Raw genomic sequence first — 6,017 nt, forward strand, 5'->3', positions numbered from 1 at the left:
AGAGGCCAGGCTCCTCATAAACAGATTCTGATGTAGCCCCATGTTTTGTTGTCTTGCGAGGAATTTTGTTGTGCTGAGGTAAAAGTGGATCCGGTTACTCACAGTGGCCTGCGCAAAGAAGTTTATAATTGTTTTTATACTCTAAAGTAAGTCTTAAAATGTTCTAAACCACATTGATTTGTCTGCGTGAAACAAATGAAGATCTGGATGCATTTTGAGTGGGTTGAGTTTTGGAGACGCGTTTGGTAAGTTCAGAGTTTGTTAGCAACATTAGCCTAGCATCTCTGGTTGTAAACTAAAGAGGCACGTGTCAGATATCAAACATGTCTTGGCTGATTGAGTGCATCTGGGGTAAGTGATGAATCCTGTTCATTTGATTTTATGCCAAACTACTCCTTTAAGTTTGTCAAATTCAAGGTATTTGGTAATTGTGCATGAACATTCACAATGCTATTTTGAAATAGTTTGCTGCAGAGGTTGTTTTACTTTGTTTCACTTCAAAAGTTAACAAAATATGTAATTTGGCCAGAGATGCCCAAGTTTTTGCATACAATTGTGGATATATATATATATATATACACATACACACACACACACACACACACACACACACACATATTACTCTTTAAAATGTCATGTGCACAAAGATAGATGCCTAAAAACTGACCCATACACTGTGTGCTGTTACAGGGAGGTCTTGCCACAAAGATGCAGACTTGAAGGTTCAGCTTTTAAGAGAAATTTATAAAGTGTCATATTTACATCTCAGTTGCTTCTATTGAATGTATCGTTGTCAGGAGGGCTGTGTGCTATTGGGTTGTTGAAGTGATCACCATTGTGCTTTTTCATGTTACCTGGCTGTGATTTTTATCCCCCCAACACCATACAACATCAAATAGAGGGGTGTGAGACCACTGTGGGCTAACAAACAGGTGCATGATCAAATGAGTATGTAAGTAAGAATCTTCATTACTGTTGTAAAATGTGTAACAGTATGTGTGGTGTGTATGTGTGCACGCATGTTTTAATGTGCCAAAAAGGAAAGTAAAATAGTCAACACTGGTCTACTCTCAGGTTCTTAACTTGATTGTTCCTGAAAATTTGCAAATAATTATTCTTTTATATGCCTGTAGACATCTATGGTTTCAGTTGGCAAATGGGTTATTCCTTGATTCATCAGGGAAGCTCCTTGATTAAAGTTTACCAGCAACAACCAAGTTTTTTTCTTTTTTCTAAAGCAAATAAACAGGTGGCATTTATTACATTTTAAGTTAGCCTGTATATAGTTTTATTCACTGCTTTATTTTGTATAATTAAAAAGTGAATATCCTGCTGTGAATGTAAAAAAAAAAGCTTTTCTGTCAGAGATTATTTTATTTAAAAAATAAATGGTCTGTTCTTATCAACGAACTACTATTCCAGGAAATTCACAACATGTCAATAAATCACAATATTGAAAAATAAGCCAGACAATGACAAAAGAAATGAACCTACAGCTTCTTCTAAGGCCACTGCAGTCTGGTTATCATGGTTACTGAAGGTCCATGCAATACAAGTGTCAACAAAAAGTGCTTTTTAATTGTGTCTGTAATTGGGTAATTGCTTTCCTACCTGCACAGATACACTTCCCTCCAGAATTATTGGCACCCTTGGTCAAGATAAGGAAAAAAGTCATTGCTTGTGTGTGCAAACAAACTTGGCCAATCAGGACTGGCTCTAGCCTTTTGGGGGCCCTTTTGGGGGCCCTATCAGGATTTTTAGCCCCCCTCCCCCCAATCTTGCTAGCTGATAAACTGTAAAATTAGAGGATAACTAATAGCAACTACCACAAGGGGTACCACTTTAGAATAAGACTACCTTAAAGAGTTTATGGATGGTTTAAAATTAGTTTATTAACGGTTATTAATTATTTATTCGGTCATAAACAACCTAAAATCATTAATAAGCAGTTTAAAAACACAAATACAAAGGGCAACGGTGACCTGTTGTTAGCCTAATACTGAACTCAAATGAATTTATAATATTGCTATTTTGTTATTGATGGCTATAAGGTGTTGACCGGAAGAGCACAGGTTCCACTTTTGAGTCTTGGCTTCTCTCAAGTTTTCTTGGTCTTGCTCTTAGGAAGTTTTTCCTTGCCACTGTCGCCATTGGCGACGGTCATGGGGGCCTGGACCCGCATTTTTCTGTAAAGCCGCTTTGTGACAATGCCTGTTGTAAAAAGCGCTTTATAAATAAAGCGTAAATTGACTATATTCTGTTTAACTTGAAGATTTTGCTGGCTATCAATCTTACTTTGTCTTCCCCACCAGTCAGCATTGACCCTGTCAGCTTCATCACCTATTCATATTCATCAGATATAACAAGTCACCTTTGGCCTCTTTATTAATGCGTTATAACAGTTTATTGATGATTTTTGTGGTGTTCATAACCAAATTAGAAACCATTAATAAACTAATTTTAAATGATTCATAAACCCTTTTTAAGGGCAGTCTTGTTAAAGTGGTACCCCACAAGCTGTGTAAATTATATACATTTATAACTGGCTAATCTGTGAGTTACTGATTATTGGACGCCCATTTGGGATTCTAATAAATTACAATTTAAATTCCACATAGTTGTCTTAGCATTCTCAACCCAGGACCACGCAATATTTCTTGCTTATCCAGCTAAGATTAAGTTTAGTTTGATCTAACACTGGTCCCATTACAAATGCTTCCTTTCTACATATTTAGGTCTTATGATTTCTTTTTTCCTTTTTTGAGAACACTTCCTCACGTTTCATACAATGGACTGTTCATCATAAACTACATAGCCTGAGTATCTAAACCAGGGTTAAAGGAATGGTTCGGTAAAAAATGTAATTTACACAATTATTCACGTACTCCAGATGCGGTCAATCGACCGAAAGTTTAGAACTGGAGCTATGAGGCCAACGTTGCTTACAAACACTTCAACTCAACAGTCACCCAAATAGCCCAAGTCGTTTCTATAAACATACATCCCCAAAAATTCTCTCAACCCGCTCAAATTGTTTCCAGGTCTTCATTAAGGTCACACTTGTGGACTCTCATTTTCACCTTAGCTTGGAGGTTTTTGATGGAGTTTTGTTCAGGGGACTGGGATGGCCACTGCAGAAGTGTAGCCAAAGGATTTGTGTGGACTTGGAGGTATGATTAACTATGACCTGGTCTCAGCCTTCTGGGAGATTTTGATCTGGTCTCAGATTAACATAATGATTAACATATCCTAATAAGACACCAAGAGCCTTTATGATTAAATCAACCCCACAACACACAATTAAATTTTACTGTGTATCCAATCAATACAAAATAAGGGGTATTTTAGTAAACTCCAGGCATTTACATTTGTGGTTTGATCACTGGTAAGCCTTCTAACTAGTGAGGGAAATATACACCTGCATTCATCACCGCTCCAGTTGACTGAACCTTCTTAATTATTGTTTAAATTTAAACCTATTTTATGGGCAATTTCTGAAGGTTGGTAACTTTTTTGCCTCAGTTCATTTGTGCAGTATGTGGAAGTCTTACATTTTCACCTTATATTTATAGCTAAATTTAACAGCAAGTAATAAATGACGAGTTGGAAGTTCCTAAAGCCTTTCATGTGGTTTAATAAAATGTAAATGGGAGTATAAGAATCTCCAGTAGTGCCCATAATTGTTTACTTTTTAAATTAAAAATTCAAATTAAAATTCAATGTTTCTGTTTCTTTGAAAATTCACAACTTACTGAAAGGTTGGATCTCTCATCATTTCAGAAAAATCCGATAAAATCAATGAAGGACATTTCTTCATAGCTTTTTCGTTCATCTTTTCGAAGTGTGTCAATAATTCTGGAGGGCAGTGCATAGTCTGTGTTTTTGTCTTAACAGAATATCTCAGTAAATGAGACAGTAATTCATCAGAGTGCTGTACAGGAAAAGAAGTATGTTAGGGACACTACATTGAAACAAGGTTACAGGATAGGTCCAGAACACAAGGGGAACACCCCCAGTTTTTCAAAATTTCAGCATGATTCCAACACTGAGATGTAAACGGAGTCATTCAAAGCATTTTGATGCGAGATGGGTCACTGCAGAGAAACTTACAGACTCAGATTTCTTTACAGTGGTGGTGATCGGAACCAGGGATCATGATGTCTACAATACAAAAATAACTGTTTTATTTACTTTACAAAATGACCAGTAAATCATCTGAGTTTTATATGTAATGTTAATGAGGGTAAAACAGTGGTAAATCTCAAATAAGTTTGCTTTGAGGACTATTTTGCCTTACAACACACTGTATATGCCTCTCCAATGTCAGAATACAATGTCTCAGGCATCAGACAGCATATTCATAACCATGTCATGTAATATCTTTCTGAGGGAGCTTTCAGAGGCACTTAACTATTTAGAGGTGGTCTGATTCCTATCACTACCACTGTGAACAATTCTATCTTAGTAAGTTTCTCTAGAACGAAGCATTTCTCATAAAACCACTCTGAATGACTTTGTTTACATCTCAATCATTTAATCATGCAGAAATAGTGAGAAATTAGAGGAATTCCCCTATAAACTGTTAAGGATGCAGGTTATAATGTCCAATAACACTTTTTAATGTATCAAACTTTCAGCACTCACTTTCTCTTTTTGCCACACTGCAGACCACATCTCACTATTTTCACTGTCTACTAGTATTATATGAATGCTTTCCTGGAAGGATGAGTTAATGTTTTGCTTTGCTGAGCAGTGAAGTTGTACTCACTCAAACTAATCATTCTCTGTAATCAATTCACTGGGAACAGTGCCACTCAGGTTGTAAAAAGATTGGATTGAAGTGAGCTGCAACAAAGCTACCTCAACTGAAAGAGAAAATAATCGACTATTTACAAATTATGCAATTTGCACTGCATTGGATTGTTATTTTGGTATAGTAATCTTCATCAACAGTGTAGTATGCATTGTAGTATGCCATTAACAATGTGTCAATTTATGAAGACCAAACTCAGGTCTAGTTTAGCTACCTCTATAGAGTACTACACACAAATATATACAACAATGACTGAATCATACAGGCTACAGTGTATTTTACTGCATCAAAGCATCTATAAACGTATGGAAATGGTTTCATTGTGATGTTTATTTGTTGTACCTGTACATATAGTTTAATCTTAATTAAAGTTCATTAAAAACAACTCTTACAGCCGTGGGAATTGCTGCTTTGTTTTACAACCTTTTAAAAAAAGACTCCGCAAATATAAAAGGCATTGAAGTAGTAAATCTATTTGATTTCCTTTGACTTTGGCACAAGGAGTCTTTTCCTAGGATGTATGCTGAGAAAACAAAAAAGAAACTGAGGAAAATAACATGCATCAAACACAACCTATACCTTTAAATGTACCAAAAATTATATCCAGCATCACTTTTTGTACCTACACTTTCAAAACAGCCAAGTTAAAAAACAACTGTGTGTCCAGTGATCAAAGAATTCAGGGTGTTTTGATGCAAACTGGATCACTATAGAGAAACACACCTACTTGTATTTTCTTTACAGTGGTGGTGATAAGAACCGGAAGTCGTGATGTCTACAACACAAATGTTTCCATTTTATTTATTATAAAACCACCAGTGCACCTACATGTGCTTTCTGTGTTTTTATATTTAATGTTGACAACTGAAGAATAGTGATAAATCTTAAAAACATGCTTTTTTGGGGGGCTATGTTGCCCTATAACACCCTGAGTGTGCTTCTCCACCACGGATGGATTTTTAAAAAGATGTTTTAGGACAAAACCTTCTCGAATCCATCGTAAAAACAGTGTCTTTGAAATCGGACATTCGAAACCATTTCATGTTTTTGTGAGGGAGCTTTTAGAAGTGTTAAACTCTTCAGATGTCTGGTTCTTATCACTACCACTGTGAACAATTCTGAATTTAGAATTGAGTATTTCACATCAAACCACTCTAAGTGACTTTACATCTTCAACCATTTATTTATGCAGAAATTGTCAAAA

Source organism: Colossoma macropomum, unplaced genomic scaffold (assembly GCF_904425465.1).
Source record: "Colossoma macropomum unplaced genomic scaffold, Colossoma_macropomum, whole genome shotgun sequence".
NCBI classification, from domain to species: domain Eukaryota; kingdom Metazoa; phylum Chordata; class Actinopteri; order Characiformes; family Serrasalmidae; genus Colossoma; species Colossoma macropomum.